This window comes from Condylostylus longicornis, unplaced genomic scaffold (genome assembly GCF_029603195.1).
Source record: "Condylostylus longicornis isolate FDR11 unplaced genomic scaffold, ASM2960319v2 ptg000001l, whole genome shotgun sequence".
NCBI classification, from domain to species: domain Eukaryota; kingdom Metazoa; phylum Arthropoda; class Insecta; order Diptera; family Dolichopodidae; genus Condylostylus; species Condylostylus longicornis.
The window spans coordinates 5,479,771-5,500,036 of NW_026577970.1; the positions used below are offsets into that span (position 1 = coordinate 5,479,771).

At 24.8% G+C, this 20,266-nt stretch overlaps 1 protein-coding gene across 2 annotated transcripts in view; it reads right to left on the reverse strand.

Moving 5' to 3' along the window:
• Positions 1-20,266, reverse strand: part of LOC129608500 (acyl-CoA:lysophosphatidylglycerol acyltransferase 1-like) — a 55,683-nt gene that overhangs the window by 17,802 nt on the left and 17,615 nt on the right. The gene's annotated exons all lie outside the window — the stretch shown is intronic.

The window sequence follows — 20,266 nt, forward strand, 5'->3', positions numbered from 1 at the left end:
TTTTCGTGCACGCGATCCTACGCGCAAAACCCAAACCAAAACCATAAAACCCCGGAACTGCAATTTGAATATTCTAATGAAAAATATTCTGTTATTTTATGACATGATTTAATTTTTCGATTATTCAAAACTGTTCTATTACTTAAAATCAATAAATGTAAGACTAAACTCTCTGATAATAATTCTATTTCGCTTATCATTCCAAAATAATTGCTCATTACGTCACGTCATGTTCGATTGAGTAGTTTAATAATCATTTATTTACTTAGTAATAAATACGTAATCCTACATAAAACAATAATTGAGTAATTTCAAAATAACATATTAATGTTCTCTAAGGGCAAATACTCAAATGACATTTTTTTAAAAAATATTATGCACTTAATAAGTAAAATATCAGGAAATATGAGTTATTGGTAACCTCTTAAAATAAAGTATTGAAACTTTAAAACTGGAATTTTAGTTCTGGGATCGAACATTTCTTTAGTAAGGAATAACTGCAATGGTAATTGCTGGACATATAAATAGAATGTTTTTCACCAAATATTTTATTATTATTTTGACTCTATTACACACTGCAAGTCCTCATTCAAATCATTGCAATGAATATAAAAAGCACTGTAAGTATACACCTAAAATATTGCAAAATTTAAATTTAAATTCAATAATGAACTAAAATTCTTTATAGATTTTAGTAATTCTGGTTGTAACTGCTTCAATATCAGCTAAACCAATTCTTGGTGGAAAACTTTTAAAATTAAAGAAAACTCTTTTAAGCCATATAATATCAAAGTTACCAATAATTGCTTCTGGTTTACCACAAGATCATGATGAATCACCTATAGTCGAAGTTGAAATACCAGCTGTTGAAATTGAATCACCACCACCAATTGTTGTACAACATCCACCAATCGTTGTTCAGCAACCGCCAATTGAAATTGAAGGACCACAAATTGTTGTTGGAGCTCCACAAATCGAAGTAGAACCACCGCAAATTATTGCTGCACCCCCACCAATTGAAGTTGTTGCACCTCCAGTATTAGAAATCGAAGGTACGCCAACAGTTGAAATTGAAACTTCCAATATAGTACAACCAACAGTGATTGAACAAATACCATCTGTTGTTGGAGAAGTAGGATCAATTGTCGCACAAGTACCATCAATTAATTTACCCACCGTTGGAATAGAATTACCATCTGTTGTAGCTGAAGTTGGAACATCATCAATCGGAGGTAGAAATTTTCAGTATAAATTTAAATAAAATAAAATATTTTATGTGTTATTTAAAATAAAAGAATAATTGATATTTTAGTAGGTGGCGCAGTCCAAGTTGGCACTCCCACTGCATCAGTTACAGTCGATTCTGGAAGCGATGGTGCACTTCTAAGTGCTGGAGTAGTTGCTCCAGGTATTTCGACTTCAGCTCAAATTGGAGGTTCACTTATTGTAAATGATGTAGGATTACCAGATGTTAGAATTTTAGGTTATGATTCTGGAGCACGCCAAACATTAATTAAATCACCTCTATCACATAGAGTTATTGGACAACCGCATGCTTATGCTTTAAATAAATTTGCTGAACCAATTGTTGTAAAAGATTTAGCAGTTAAAGAGATTGTACAAGGTTCAGGTACAACAATTTTAGAAACCCCAAATTCATTTGGTAGTCATACAGTTGTAGAAGGACCAAGTGGTAAAATAATTCATTCACAAGCTAATTCAACACCTTTGAAAGAAATAAGAACGAGTACATGGTAAAATTATGTGGCAATTTAGTTAAATCCAAGTGAAACTGATTATTTTTTTTTTGTTTTAAGAATTTTTTTTTTAATAAAACAAACATTTTGTAAATATAGTGTTATACAAATAAATAATAATATACAAGCGTACATATACATACATACATTAAATATTTTTAATGATCTTTTCCAATTCCAATAGCAATCCAAATTGCAAGAAGATAAAAGAGGGGAATGAAAATGAAGACAATAATTTAAGAATGAAATTGTAATTTGATAATTCGTGTTAAAAACTGCGTAAGAGTAAAAAAATAAATAAAATTTATAAACCACGGTAGCACTCATGCAATAATGTTAATGCAATAATTAATACCCATACATACAACATTACATATACCGTTACTAACGTGTACTTAACAAAAAACAGCACAACAAAACTACAACTTTATCAAACCAAATTTAATAACGACTACCATGAACTTGACATTTTTCACACAATAATTAAGTAATGTTAAAAATTTTATTGAAAAGGAGAAAATTTTTAAAATTTAAAAGACATGTTTTTGTTTCAATTTATAATTTTCAAACGACATTTAAATTATTGTAAAAAAAAACAAACATGTAGCAGGTACACAATTTCCGTTCATGTACTATTAAAATAAATTTTTTCATTAAAATATAAAGAATTACATAACAGAAACTACTTATGTATGTACTTAAAATTATTAAATGTAAAGAAATGAAGCTCCGTATACAGTTGGCTAGAAAAACTTTGGGATATTAATGCAAATTATTTTCAATGTAAAATTTTTTGTATTAATATCCCAAATTTTTTTTAAAGTGTATTTAAGTGTAGGACGGTTCGAAACTTCTTTGCCAATTCGGACTAAGATAGGCAGCATTTCAAGACCATTCTGCCAAGCAGCAAAGAAAATATTTAAAACTGAAATTTTGATTGGATTTCTGAGAGTGCTGCCAGTAAGTTCTTTTCCAGCGATTGGAACTAAAATATATTTTAGTTTTGTCGGTTTAAATTAATTGAAGCGGAAACGCATTCTAAATTGATTTCTATAATATAGTCCATTGATTTCGTGAATTTTTTCGAACTTTTGTTTATTTTCGATGTAAGTTTGCAAATTTTGAACAGAATCAATATTTGTGATTGGAAGTTAAGTTGCCATAAAAGAAAGAGTCAGATAATAATCAATTTCGGATTTTATAAAATAATGTAATAGTATCATGCTATTATCTTTTAAATTTTCTGAAATTGACTATCAATATGACATATAACTAAAAACATCGATTCAATATTCACCTAAACGGAACGTTAAATTCAAAATAACCGCATAATCAACGTAATGTTATTGTTCACATAAATATAAATGAGAACTAATTACAAAAATTATAATAATTCTTAGCACGCAATATAATTAAAAAAAAAAATTATTTTTGTATATTTTATTTTTATCAATACTAATTATTTCCTGATAATTTTGTGTAGTATGTATGTACACATGGTATGTACATAGTCAAAAATATTTTTCCTCCAATATTGTTGAACCTTTAATATACTCAAATACGTAGCATAAGTAAATGCGGTATTGAAAGGGAAAAAAAATGCGTCACATACAAATTAAAATTTCGTTTAAAAGCATCAAGCAACTAAAATTATTACGTGTTGATGACAAATATATTGTAAATTAAGGCCAATGAAATAATTATAAAAGTTTTTACTAAAATTTCAATATAAAGTATCAATAAAGCCTTCAATATTGTTGAGAATTTTAAATTATATTCATTTATGTACATATGTATGTATGTGTGCAAGAATGTAATTAGAAGATGGACTACAAATATGTAAAATTAAGAATTGGGATCGTAAGGCAACGGAATAATGAAATTAATTCATTGATTGATTTTTGTAGTTTTCTTTGAAATTATTTGCATTGTGTGATGAAAATAAAGTTAAAAATTTAAAAAGATTTCACGATATTGCAATAATTCAAAATTAATAACCAAAAACGCATTTACAAATATACATTTTAATTTGCATTTCGCACCTATATAAGGAATAAGAATGCCACAACACGAAATATTGCAAAGATGGGCAATACAAAATTGGTTTTTTAAAATTAATATCAAAACTTTAGAAAATATTGTGTGTTGTAGAAACAAGTTCAGCTCTGTCAATAACAATTTTAACATTTGTAATCAAATCTATTGCGCACACAAATTTATGGTATGTATGCTTTTGTGTGCGTAAGTAAACGTAAGATAAACAGAGAAAAGTGAGCAAGTATTTTACTTTAAAAATTATAAAAGCCAAAAAATACATAAATGAGCGCTAAAAATTTTCAAATTAAAATGAATTCAAGACAATTTTTTACATACGTATGTATGTATGTATGTGCATTATGCATAAATTGAACTTTAATAAAACTCCATTCATGTCTATAAAACTTAATTCACGTGGGTGAGGTTTAAAATTTCAAATTTTAAGATGACAATTTTTTCACTTAAAAATATGGAGTTAATAAATAAAGTCATTGATTTGACGAAAGTGAGCAAAAAGTAATTTGACAATAATAAGTATAGTGTTGCTTTCGATTATTTTTTTAAATTTTTAATTACGAAATTTTTTTAATTGCAATTTTAAATTTTAAATATATTTTTATTCAAGTCATGACACTTACAAGTCCCAAAGAGAGTGGATTTGACAATTCGTATTACAAGAGCTTGTAGTCTCGTACAATTGTTTAACACTCAGGGTATAAGCATTCTCAAGTGTGACCGCGGTGTAACATTAAAATTTTTGATAACCTTATTGCTTTTGTTTTATTGATATTTCTTTTTTCTATAAGCAAAATAAAGTAAATATAAAATTTTACAATTAAAAAATTATTCCAAATGTAATAGGTATATTATGTTATTAGAATTCTGTCATATTAAAAATACGACATACTTTTAAACTGAAACCTTTTGTATGTGTATACGTACATACATACACATTATTTTCACGTTAACCTTATAAAACGAATTTACCAGGTATGAATGAAATTAATTTATCCTTCTTTATTTGAAATTATAATCATGAAATATAATCTACAAACACACACACACACACACATATACATACAAACAAACACATTTGGAATAAGAATAATTTAAATCAAATTATTTATGGAAAATTAATAATATTTTTTTTTGTTTCTTTTTTTTGCTTTAACGATTTATTATTGTTTGCTCATAAATTCATTGCTCTTAATTTCACTTTATTGTTTTTTTTTTTTTTAAGTACACATGCGAAACTCGAATAATAACGAATAAATAAAATTATGTTAAGTCTTCGCTGATTGCTTTTTTTTTAAAATTCCAATTTCAATTCACTTTCATTCTGATGTAATAAGTAAAAATGAATAAGTATGCATAAACAAATAAAAATAAATAAAAACTTATACTAATACTACCACGGCAGCACCACCTTTTATTAACGCCATCTATGTGTAGCCATCGAAAACGCTACGATCATTTTTTTTTTTAATTTTATATTCTTTTTATTTTAAATGCTTTTTTTTTATTTTTTATTCTCGGTTGGACTCTGTTTTATACTTGTGTAGTTGTGTATTAAACATTTTTGCTTACTTAAATGGTTATTGAAGAAGAAATATATAAATAACAAAACAAAAACAACAATTCAGCAAAAAAAAAAATATTCAAGGCAAGTTCAAGGTAACTCAAGGTAAAATCGGTTTCAATTTATAAAATAAACATTCAAAGAAAAAAAAAAATGTTTGATAACTTTAGTATTTATAAAAAAAAAATAAAAAAATTAAAATATAAAAAGAAAAAAGTGTAAAAGTGTGATTTTTTTTTATGGTAAAGCGGGTTTATGGTAAATGATGCCAAAATATCATAACTGATTGAGGAAATATAAGAGAAAATGTAAAAAGCAAAAAAACAAATTAAACTTGTTTTCAAAGAACGACGCTTAAATATTAAAAAGCCTTAAAATCTAAAAGCAGAAACAAATAAAGTAAAAGCAAAAAAAAAACTGTTAAAAATGTTGATTGAAAATTTTTGTAAAATTTGTAAATTTTTTATATTCTTGCATTTACAGCACTCGTTATTACATGATAAGCATTACATTTGATTTGGGGGAAATATTAGCGACAATCAATTAATTATTAGTACGTAATGCATATACAATATACATATATGTATGTATACAAGCATAGTTACATTATGTACATATTTTAAGTTTCCAGCTCATATTTTTTAATAATTATGAAGAGAAAGAGACAATGGAGTAGATGTGACGACAGAATACGAGGGAGTAGCTCGCACAAAGTATGATTGTACGAGTGCGAGGTATTAGTTCGCCGTGACTGATATATTTTGATAAAAAGTTTCCGGAAACGTATTCAAGTGCATATATTTATGAACATATTTACAAAGGTATAAATATTTATTAAAATCATGTTAAAAAATCAAATGTTATCAGCACATATCCGACCACTATTTGTGTATTTTTACCTAAGCCTAAAGAAACAGTAAACACAAGTAAAAAAATTAAAATGTTTCTTATACTTTAATATTAATTTCAAACAAATGATCAGTTATTTGAAATATGTGTAGAGAAATGTTAAACTAGACCTTGGTTAAATTTATAGTATATTAGATCTGAATTCTTTCTTTCTAACTGAGGGCCTTTTTCAAAGGAGCAATGCAATTTCTAATTTTCATTGGATATTTTCATATTCTTACAAAAAGACATTTTCGAAAAACGTTTATATGATTTACGATTTCAAATAAAATCATTGGTTAAATTTAAAGTAGCTAAACTTTGTTCAAAAGCATACTCTAAACCGCTCAAATAAGTACGCAAAACTATTTCTTTTTTTTTCAAAATTCCGTAATATTCCTTACCACAATCTTAATGAAATTTGTTTCTTAAGTACTTACATATATAAGTTAGATTTTGATTCATAATTGTCATACAGTGCTTATAAAATTTTTTCATCATACAAATAGAATCAATGAAAATACGTGATTAATTTTACAATTATCAATGCATTCAAGAATGTCTCTAGAAACTACGTAACTTATTTTATATTCTATTTAAGTAAATTAATAATTTAAAGTCATGCCATATTATATTTTGTGGTATAGATTACAAAATGATGAACAAGCATTAAGAATATTGTAAAATGTATTTGCGTCATGAAGTTTTTGCAGCAAATTCTTTAAATTTTATGTGCGAAAAACCTGATTATGAAAACTATCACAATTGCAAAGTATATAAATATGTAGCATTTAGAAAAAAAATTACGCTAGGCGTTATTTACCTTATGCGCTTTAATTTTTACAATTTTTACGCAAAAGAATTTCATAATTAGAAGTGAAATTGAAGGCAACACAATGGAAATTTTAATATTTTATAAAATTCAAATACTTAAATGTGATTAATAAATGTTTAATTGCTTTTCTATAATAAAATTACGTTAAAGTTATATTAGGAATAATTTTACAGTATGTGTGTAACTATGTACATAGATATGTGCATAGACCATTCACGAAACAGAAAAATTTTTAAATGCTACTTTTAAAAATATATTTTTAATGTTAGTAAACAGAGAGTAAATTTTATTTTTAAAATTCTCTTTTTCTCTATAATTAATTCTCACGTTGTTTCGTATTTCACCGTGACTAATGGAATAAAGACAAAACAAATAAAATAGGTATGTGTTTTTGTTATGCCATAAAAAATTGTTTTTTTCCTTTTTGTGTGTGAATGTGACGTACCCTTGCTCAATAATTATTTTTAATTCCTAAAATTCATTGATTTAAAAAAACAATTTTTGATTTCAAAGAAAAAAAGTGATCATACGATTGCGTTAATTATAATATTAGTATTATTTTCAAAGCCTGGACAATTTATGTTAATGCAAAAAATTTGGAAATTGTGTGACCAATGGACAATGTGGCCACACTTCAAATGAAAATGAAAAAAAAAACTTTTTTATTTTGGAAAGTAATTGATTAGTCATCCATGTTCTATTAATATCGGGATTGAATGTTTCTTAATCCATTCTTATAAGATTCTGATCAGAAACTGTTATATTTTTTGCCATTTAATGAAATTTATATCTAAATTGAATCAATTTTTATTGCGTAATCAATTCTTTCTATGATGGTCATGGTGTGCCAATGGGTAAACTAAATCATATGTGTATAAATAATTTGATGGTTGCAATAAGCCTTTCGAAATCTCTTTCAATTCAAATCCGATTTCGAATTTATGTCAATGTATATACTCTGGTGTATATTATAGCAGCATTTGATCAAAAAGTTCCTTAATAATTCGGAAGTTATGAATAAATGCATAAACGGCTCAAACTTTTTTTTAAAATCAAATTTTAAACTTTGACCTAATTTGCTCAAAACATGTTTTCTCAACTTGCAAAGAAAATGTCTTCTTTAAATCACAAAATTTTTCATTTCACTTGTAAGTAAAATCTGCAAAACTATGCTAAAGCCAAAAAAAATCATTCTGAAAAATTAAAACCACATTTTTTGCCGGTAACAACAATTTTTTTGTTACATACATACAAACAGACATTTAACGTAAGTAAATAAGACAGACAAAGATGTCCATGAAAATTTAATGAGCGTAATTTTTTTCTCTTTCTTTTTTGCGATAAATATTCATTAAATTAAATCAAAACTTTTTGTAAAAATGAACCATTTTTATGGTAAATATTTTTTTTTCAATAATATTTTAGAGATTCGGATAAAAATATTATTTGAAAATAAATTAAAATTTGGTGAGTATGCATGTATTTGAAAAAATTTTCATCACATGATTTCATATTAACCTCAAATAAAAAAAAAAACCTAACTTTAACCTTAAATTTCTAAAAACAAAAACTTGGAATCATATAGCATCTAAGTTAGTTTCTGTTGCTCTTGTGATGATGTAAGCAAAACAGTTAAATAGTGAATATTTCAAGGTAAAAATATTGGTTTCTGTTATTGGTGATTCTTTTTTGTTTTGCTATTTTTTGCTTGATAAACTAGTTGAAAATTGACATGTAAAAAATGTTTTGAAAATTTTACCCGATAATTTTTATAATATGCAAACGTGTTCATAATTCCATATACATAAATATACACTCAGTCTAACACATCATGATCGATATTGATAATTCAAAAATTAATGAATTGAATTCTCGGAATGATTATTGATTTCGAAAAGCTATGGATTTGGACTTTTATTCACAATATAAAAATACCAAATACCAAATACCAAATGGAACTAGTACCACACTAATTATGAATAATTAATTATGATGAATTATGCAACATCGACTAGACTGTAACTATATTTGACTACTTATTTTACTAAATTTGACATTATAGAATAATAAATAGTTGCAGTATTAGCAATATTTAACCAAAAAAAAAATTCTTCCTGTATGAAAATTTGTTTTAAACACACGTAAATGTAAGTACATACTCATTTGATTTTCTCTAGTTTTAAAATTTAAAAATTATTAAAAAATTTTTCCCAATTCAGATTTGTGGCTGAATTGTTTTCTTGATAAAATCACTAGAATTTATACACTGAGATGCCAGTAACATAAAATTTTCTACGGTCACAGTTAAAAATAACTTATATGACAACTTATATAAGTTACTGAATGAAACTGCTTCTTCATTTATTAAATTACCAACAAAAACAGTAAGGCTTTTTATAAATGTAAGTATATACACTCAAAAAAAAATATTACTACATTTGCTATAGTTTTGCATGCTCCTAGTGATAGAAACTGGTAGAAATCGGGATAGTGCGAAAAAATAGCATTTTCTGCCATATTTTATCGCAATCAATTATTAACATTAGTGGCTATTTTTTTATCTTATGCTGCTAAAAAATACAAGTCATTTTCATTACTGAGATCCATTTATTATTGTCGATGCAGCGTAAAATTTTATTGTTTTCGGACTTATTTATTTCACTCAAGACTATGTAACTTGACTCTGTCAAATATGTGTTATTAGTGTTACAGTTAGTGATTTTGCAATTATATAATTAAAATTTTACAATTCCTATAATTATTTATTTTATTTATGATAACGTAATTTGGCTCTAATGCCTATATATTATGAATACTGCAGTTAGGGATTATTGCAAATGCAACAATAAAATTTTGTTGTGTTTACAATTATTTAAATCATTAATACCAATCTAATGTGGCTCTTTTAGCAACCTATTAGGTATGTTTCAATTAGGGATTTTTGCAAATACAGAGTTAAATTTTTACTACTTTTACAATTAATTATCCTTATGAAAGCAACGTAATATAGCTCTTTCACTTAAATAAAATGGACTGTTCTGAAATTTATTATAACTAAAAGAAGTGAAACTATAACAATAACTTTTGGTTTATTATTAAATTTTTATTGATACACAAAATAAACATTTCATAGAATCAAATTATTTGGTTATTTAATATTTTTCATTCTTTCCTTAAACAATAATCCTTATAAATATGAATTACCTATTTAAGTGAGAGTTTTGCTTAATTATGTTTGTGTTTTAAAAACTTTCCGCAAAGCGCTGAGCTTGATAAATCCAAAATTAGCAAAGATGACGTTGATGTGTTATGCAAGAGCACAAATTCTTGATGGGCAAAGTTATATTGCAACTATTTGCTGACAAAAAATTTTATATTGTAACACTATCGCTTTCTACTATTTCAGTTGCGTAAGTATTTTCCGAATCTTCCTGCTGGTGGCGTTGGATACTGAAACATAATATACATTTTAAATTAATTACTTATAAAGAAATTTAATTCAATCAATGAAATATTTGTTTTCACCTGCATGTTTTTATATTTTTAAACGAAATTAGCCCAAAATGTTGCTCTTATTGCTTGTTTTTTAATTAAATGTAAGACTCCTTGATATTTCAAGCTCTTGAAAGCTTCTTGGTTCAACTCTTCTTCTAATAATTTCGAGAAGCACTTTTATGAAAAAGAAATAATATTTTTAATAGTACATTTCGTAATTTTGTAATAGTAAAAATATATTACCATGTTGAACTCTCACTATACTGTTATAAAACATCAATTAAATTATATAAAAAAAAATAATACTTGTATTTTAAAATTTCTTAATATTTTTTAAAAGTAAAATGTTATTGCGCACTATAAACGTGTCCGCTTATGTTTCTGATTCTATGAAAACTAAAAATCTGATCTAACCTTTATATATTTTTGGATAAAAAAAGAACGATATTATTAACATTTACTTGTATTTGCAACAATTTAAACAATTGCTGTCATGTTTATCACTACAATAGAATGTTACATTTTATTAAGAGAATTTGATAAAAGAACAAATGATAATGATCGAATATATTACCAGCATTTTATTTTAGCTTTTACGGCCATGTTTTTTACAGAATCACAAAAAATATAATTGTCTCAGCTGTAATTAAAGCTGAAGTATGTTCAATTAATAACTCCATACTCATATTCATCTTCTGTTTAATGATATGTTTTTTTAATTAAAATTTGTAAATTTTATTTACTTACCTTCAAAAATAGGTTTTAATGAGCTAAGTCCCTATTCTTCCAAAATATTTTTTAAAAAATTATCCATTTTTACTGTCTTTAATTTTTATTTAAAATTTTTTTTTTTCACCTTAATTTTCACTTTTAATTTCTCCTTGCGTATACTCCAATCGAAATATTTGAACTACACTTCTTACGCATGATAATTCAGTAAAATGAGAAAATAGTTGTTGTAATAAATAATACTTCAAATTTAATATAGCATTTTCTTTCTAGATTTTGCATATAGGAAAAGATAGCTATATAAAACACCAAAATGTCAGCATATGTTTTAGCTATTACAGCAATTTTTTATTACTACACAAACAAATAGTGAGAGTTGTAACTGAATATGTTCTATTGCAGAAACAGTCATAATTTTTAGCTAAATTATTAATGTTCCGCAGTAACTTTAGAAATGTTTTGTTTACCATGTACACATGAAGAATCTCAGAAGGTCAATTAAAAATATAGTCATAAAATCTAGCTACATTTTACATGTCACAAGCCAGCTATGTATATCACTGCAGAATAAATATGCATTTAATATGGAGGCAGAAATATTGTTAATTTTGTTATTTTTTTTAGCAAATTCAGATATAAAGTTGTAGTTATGTTTTTTGGCTACGAAAATAGTGATCTTTTTTTTCAGTATGTACAGTGAAACCGACCCTATATTTGTAGTCATAAACAAATGTTGCTAATCTTATTCGTTCATAAACATTCACAATATAACGAAATTAGTATGAGTAGCGCAGTTAAATCATGTGAGTTCTTTTGATGTTATATGTAGAATAGTTAGTTAAAAATTTATTGCATATTCATCATGTTATGTTTTTGTTGTATTGCGTTTATGAAAATTGCTAGTAATTTAATTATTTTTTTTTAATAAAAATAAAAAACAGAATATCATACATGTTTCATAATATCAAGGCCATACCCAATATATTTTTGATTAATAAAGGAGTATAAAATCTAATGGCTAAAAGGTTTTAACATACAAAAAATTAATACAAAAGTATCACAAATCAAAATGTTTGAAGTTGAGAAAAAGTAAATTTTTTTTTTTTTACTTTTGATCATATTTTTCTTTGTAACTATAAAACCTTAACCTAAATTTAATTTTATTTTATTTAATTTTGTTTTCTTTAAAAAGTAGTAGTCTGTCTATCTATAGTATCTATATCTACTCTTACTAACAAATCTAATTTTAAAAGCTAAAAAAAAAACTCAGTTCTCTTTCATTATTTTTTTATTTTGTTTTTTTTTTTATATTTTTCATTTAAGAACGGATAAAAGTAATTTAAATATTTTCTATATATGTAGGTACCAACATTAAAATAAAATATTTTTATTTCTTTTCCTATATGAAATTTTCTAATATAAAGAAGCTTCAAGTTTTTTTTAATAGTGTACTTTATTAAAAGCTTTATTAAATGATTAAATTGTACTTTACATACAGAGTGTTTTATTATTTGAACAAAATAATTTAATTCGTTAATATTTTAAAAATTAAGTCTTGTATTGTAGAAAAAATTCGTTTAGATGTTGAATATAAACGCTTTTGCCAATGCCTTTCCGAGCAACTTTTAATGTTTAACTGCTTTGAAGAAACTAATGTTTTATTAACTCACAACAGTGTAAGATACTTTCTCAGGACATTATGTTCTGGTCATAATGAAGGTCATGTTAATCGAGTCAATCACTTTCATTCCTTGGCAAATTATAGGAATATTGCAAAAAAAGCAGCTCTTTTCAGCTGATGTTTTCTAATTTATAAATAAAAATTTCGTTTCTCTTACCTGTTTCCCTCTTCTACATCAAAATCACTCATTTATAATAATCACTTTATGAAAATAGAGTAACAAAAAAAAATATCAAAAAATGACATTCAGTTTCGTTAGCAGCAAAAGCTGAAATTCATAGCGCTAGCGAAAAAAAGTATTAGAATTCATAAAATATGCAAATTGTGTGGAAATTATGTTCTAGAAACTTAAAATATACCACATATTTCTAAATTTTCAAATTTGCAATAACTAGGTATCTAAAGCATAAGCACGTTTTTTCTGGGACATAATATCCGAAATCATCTGGATTTGATAATGCAAAAATTTATTTGAATATTTAACCCCACCATGATGGTGTCATTTTAAACCCATTAGAACTTATATTTGTATATGATAAAAATATTTGATAAAATATAATTTCCAATGATGCGACATAAGATTTTTTACGGAATTTCTGCAAAGTATCTTTTAATGGAAATTAATCAACATACAGCAATTTTGTTTATTCAGAAACGCGTTTCCTTTATAGCTTTGTAAAAACTTGTTCTAAATCAATAAATTTATTAATTCTTTAGATTTTTGAGCTGAAGATACTATAATTACCGAATTAGAATATTTTGTGTTGCATCCAAGAAGAAAAAGTTTGAATACTGTTATAAAACCATCAGTGGCAAATACCACTCTAACAAAAACCATTATGATTCATAAAATATTAATCTATATTTAAAATCAAAATTGATTTTCTGAAATTCTTTTCATCTTCTATAAAAATTAACAAATTATTTTTGATTAGTTTCGATATTGTATCGAATATAGAAAAAATATTTCAATATGGGACGTGTTTCATTTCTTTTATAACAGCTTTTGTGAATTTATTCAAATAAATAACAAAAAACCAATTTAAAATTCTATTAAATTTTGAATTCAATAGCCTTAAAGGGTTCAATTTTTGTTTTAGAAAAATAAACATAATATGGTTATTATTACGATATATGAGTACGTACTTAATCTTCATTAAAAAAAATTATTGCCTTCAAAATCTTGATAGCAGAGTTTTGTTTTTATTTTTAAAATTTGTAAGAGAAAATAACTAAAAATTCTAAAATTTTTATATTTTTTTTCATAAGTGCATTTAAAATTCTCTTTAGTCATCTTTATTTTTATATACACACTTCTATATTATTGATTATTTTCCATAACTACATATATTTGTGTTAATTAAATAATGTGTTCAAATATAGTTATAAAATGCAATTACATTTCTTTCTATATACATATGCACATATTATACATGTGTGTATTCAATATATATTAGGATGAACAAATATTTTGATTATTATTAATGCAGAAAAATTATTTCTCTTAGAATAAATAATAATAACAATAGTAATTTAATAATTAATTTTAATTTTGTATTTAAATAATATTATTGATATTTATTACATAAAGAAGAAACTATATAATAAATAAACAAATATATATACACGTGTATATATGTGTATATATATATTTGAGATTTAATGCATATTAAAATTTTTAAAATAAATATTGTTTTAATTATTTTAAAAATAATCGATGAACTTTAATCTCAATTATAAAAGTTATTATAATTTTGATTTTTAATTATTAAATTAAACTAATTATTACTTGAAGAGACTAGAAATTACTTCATTGTTTTTCTTTTAATAATATAATACAGATTTTTCATGTATCTACTTACATACATAAATAAAATTTCGTATTTCATAAATAGGTGACTTTTGATAAATAATACAGGGTGTGTGCATTCTAAGAAACATTGGTACACATATATATATATATACTCAACTGTACAAATCTTCATGAGTTAGTAAGTTTTTTTTATGTAATCAATGTTATTCAGTTCAACTTAACAAAATATTGAAAGTAGTTGAAGAAATTGTACGATATTAAAGCTTAAATACAAATTTAACTACTTATAATTTGCTTCAGTTTTCCCTAATTTATAACTTGATTTCTAAGTAGAGTAGACGCTAAATATCGACCTTAAAGCTTCAAAAGTTTTGAGTGGCCATATACGACGACCAGCTTGGATTAGTTTTTTCTTTATATTAAATGATGAAGTATATTGAAAGAAAAAAGGAAAACAGAAGTAAGGTGACATTATCATAATGAAATTAACAGCCTAATCATGTATCTCGCTTATTCATCTCACTTTATTTTTTCACTTTCAAATAAAACTTCTCCGTTTTTCTAAACGATATTTCATTTTACAAATAAGATTTGCATTTTTTCTCAACTTATCGACCTTCATAAACAAAGTGACTAAATTTTGTACACATTTTAGAAAAAAAAAACAGATACTCAGTACAAAATTATTCTTTTCACTCGAAAATTATATTATGCAAATATATGATAGTTACTTACTAATTTCTCACTTGGCGTTCAAAAAAGCGAAACACACGATCAGACTCTATTATACTTTCTCCTGACTCTTTACTATGGCATCACTCTGTATGCACATAATTTTTTTTTTATTTTATTATAGCTTTTCGTAACAAAAGATCATATCATAAGTTATACAAGAATAATCACTAAAACACCCTACTAGCCTACGCATAAAAACTAGTTATTTATATAATTAAACAAGTGCTAAAAAAAATTAACCTATTATTTTTCGAGTGAAAATGTTTAAAATTAAAAATGTTAATATCTAATTAATGATGAAAAAATTACTATTTTACTATAAGTAATATAATTATTACATAATTCATATTTAATTACTGCATTTGCTGTTTGTTCATTTGACCCAAGAAGTAATAATTAATTTAAGTATGCTTACGCTGAAATTACTACTTAAAATTTGAACTTAAAAAATCTCAAAACATTTAATTTTTGACATACATATAATGTGTATACTAATGTGAGCGATTTATTATGTGCTCAAGTAAAACATTATGTAACTAGAATTGAATAAATAATTTTTTCTTATGTAAAAAAAATGAATGTACTTTTGTACCTATTTAACGTACATAGTTTTAAAACAGCGAGCCAGACTATAAATATTTTCTTGATTAAATTTAATCAAAATTATTTTTTTTATACATTTGTTTTAGATTTTTTTTTTCAAAAGCAGACTGGTAATTGAAAAGTAGAATAAGTACATATGTGTAATATTTGACTACTTGGTGCTCATGTTTTTCTAATGTTATATTGTGAGCTTATGGGAAAAACCCTCTAATCAACACAAGAAAAAATTTTAAAATATTTTGTAATTAAGGGAAAAAACCTAACAAATTCATATCACAAGGAATTTGACTGTAATATTTTAGAACATCCAACATATTCCTTTTAATTTACACAATCTGCATATTTGTAAAGAAGTGCAGTGAAATATTATTTTGATATTTTCAAATTTTTTTTCAAATAATTTCTAAATTTTTAAAATCTTGGTGTAGGAATTTCCTCATTTCCTAAGCCCTATGATATGCTTATTTACTTTCAATATTTTAAATATTTAAATAGGATTATCTTACAGTAAACTTAAAAATAAAGCAATTTTTTATGAATATACTAGAGTAGGTAAAGTAAATTTAGGGCAGAACTAAAGAATTTTTCAATAGAAGAATAAGTTCATTCATACATAATTTAAACGAGACACTCATGTAATTTTTATTGCAGTAGGAATTCTAAAAATATTTTAAGTTTTGGAATTATTTTCATTAAAAAAAACGCAATTTTTATTCTTAACGAAAACTGAAAAAAAATTTTTCCCTTTTCGGTCATATTTTATTTTGCATACTTAGAGGCGTTAGAAATAATCTACTAAAACATGTATGGATGTATATGTACACACATAAGCTAAACCACTTTTTTTGCTAAAGAAAAAATGTCCAAGTGTAAATTAAATGCCAAATGAAAATAAAATGTGGTTTTGTTAAAAATTTGTTAAAAGACGTCCAGAAAAAAATTTTGACCACATTATAATAGGTAAAATAATTGAATTATTTAAAAACAATATGGCCAGCAAAAAAATTTTTTTAAAATTATATAAGATTGTTCATTAGATTTCTGATAAATATATACAAATGTATGTGTATTAAAATGAAAAACTTAACAGATGTGATTTAAGGTGATTTTGAATGTATAGCAATTTTTACCCTGAACCTTAACCAATTTTGAGACTTCACTTTTAAATTCCAAATTAATCAATTTCCGCTACATATATACATAACATCTCAAAATTTTGGATCTATAAGAAATAATTTTTGGCCGAAAATCTTTGCATTTGCATCTCTGCTTGATTAATGATTTCATAAAAAATTTATATACGTAGATACATATATGTATATACTCAATTGTAAATTGATATTAGTGTGTATTATCTTAGAATAATAGGATAATTGAATAGAAAAATTGTGGGTTTTTTTTATTAAAAATGTGCCGACGATTATATTAAAAAAACTTAAATCCTAAAGCCGTAAAAGCTTTTTGCATATTTTTCTACATACTTTGGGAATTTCCCATGAATACTCCAATCTTCGAAACAGATGATAATGAAATAAAAATTATTAAGAAAAAAAAAATATGGAAATAAATTTTTGTGGGTTAAAAAATTTATTTAAATTATTTAATAAAAATATTTTATTTAAATAAATTTAATCAATTATTTAATAATTTTTTTTGCGTGTGCCTAAATTGAGTAAGATTAAATTCGTATGAATATTTGAATGAATCTTTTATTCTTATTTAAATTTTTATTTATTTCTCTTCCTGTACGCGACTACGTCATAATAATTTTGTCTTGGTACACTCTAAGAACCCACCATCTTCCCAATCTGGGACACAAATATTAATTTAATAATTTAAAATAACTTTATTTAACTTGGAAAAAATTCCAACAATTCTCAATTAACAAAATAATTTGATATAAACATGCACACTTAAATTGAGAAAAAAAAACCCAAACAAAAAAAAATTAAGTCCATAGGTCGAGATGATCGCGAAAAATTAGAATAAAAAACTTGGTTTTTGTTTTTTTTTTATTTTTTTTGTTTTCATGTCTGAATTTTGCTATTATTGTTGTCGTCGTCGTGATAACCTTCTATTTCTAATTTTATAATTAAGTAGATGAATGACTAAGTATTAAATGAAAATATAAGTACAGTTAATCATGATTAAAGAAAATTATTCAAAAAAAAAAAAACTACCAAAGCAAGACTTTCACGTTTTAAATCTAGATGTTATATAATATGGCAACTCTATTAATAATTGTATAAGATATAATAGAGTTGTATGTTGTATGGCGTGGCACCTACAAAACAGTTTTTTTTATTTAATTGAGTGTGTTTTATTGGATAATTTTCCAGATCGAAAAAAAATTTTCTATTAATTTAAGAAACATTAAGAGAAGTTTATTATAGGATGGAATGGAAATAATTTGAATAGCCGTTTTCGGGCATATGTGCCGACAAAATGCATGTAATATTTGTACCTATACTTATATACGTATATTATGCCTATTTACACAATATGATATATGCAATAATGACATACGCCTGTCGATTAGCTTTATTGCTAAATTTTTATAAAAAAAAGTATGAACACTGTTATATTAATATGACAGTAGTATAAAGTAGTTATATACATACAAATTATTAAATTAAATTTAACAGGTAATCAATTAATAACCTGTTTAGTTAATTAAATATACACTCCAGAGTCCAGGTAAACATAAAAAAATCAATGTCATAATTTGTGTAATTAAAATTTTATGACCCTACTTTAGTAATATTATTCAAATTAAAGAAAATTTTGTAATTTTGCTAAAAATTATTACTAACACAAACAATGTTGATGTACTCGCATATGCTTGAGTACACAAAGTTCCTAAACCTTGTATTGTTATCAAATTTTACACATATTGCATTTTACAAAAAAAAACCGTTTAAATGGAATTCAAACAAACGCATGATTTAAAAATAACACTGTTATTTGCGATATTTTTGCGCCTCTCCTGTAAAGTGCACACCCCTGCTTTTGTTTGCACATAAATGTCACAACTTAAACAATAATAATGTAGTTTATAAAAAAAGCAAAGTTGCATAACTAGATAGGGCATTTTTGTTTTGCAAACTATGAAAAAAGAATTCCAGGGTTTATACAGTTCTGGGGGCGAATTTGTACGTATATCAAATTGGGCAATTTTTTTAAATTTCAAATAGAGTTTTTGAATTACAAATTATTCAATTTTTTCCACAGACCAGTGTCCGTTTAATCATAGATTTACTGTACTTTATATGTTAAAATAATCAACCATATTATTTATTTCCCATAATATTTTATTTATTTGCTTCAACATTTAATCATCAATAATTTTTTAACATTTTAAATATTATTATGTAATAAAATATCCCTGAATTAATTTTGTATATATATGTATATGTGAGTTTGTATGTATATTTAGAATTCATATGAAAGTTCTTTTTTTAAAATCTACTTTTAATATCAAATATACATATAAAGTGTATTACTAATCAGCTGTGTAAATAAATAAATAATGAGTAAAAGTTAATTAGATCAATTGCTGATAGCGTGACATTTTTATAGAAATTATTTTTAAGGTATTGTTGTACTGAGAACAGCATTGTGAGAGCGAGAGAGAGGCTTGAATTTTTGTGGTTATATTTAGGTTAGACTTTAATGTCCAAAAATGTGTTTAAAACAATTTATTTTTCATGTAGCGTTTATTGTATTTAAGTATCTATAGTGAAATTTAGGGTGAATTTAAGATAAGATAAAATTATAGTTAAATGAGAAATTATTTTAAAATAAATAAATTGTAATGCAATTTCAAAATAGAAACGGGAGTCAGACAAGGTGATGCCTTATCAACCACTATTTTTAACATAATGCTGCATTATGCAATACATGAGCTGGATCTAGGTGGACACATATTTGTAAGATCGGCAATGGTTTGTGCGTATGCAGATGATATTGCAATTGTTTTTAATGAATTGAAAGAAATGTTTCTAATATTACAGAGAAGAGCTGCTTCTGTGGGTCTGATAATCAATTAGTCAAAGACGAAATTCATGCTAATGACGCGAAATGATACAAGAAGGTACCCTCAAAACTATTAATG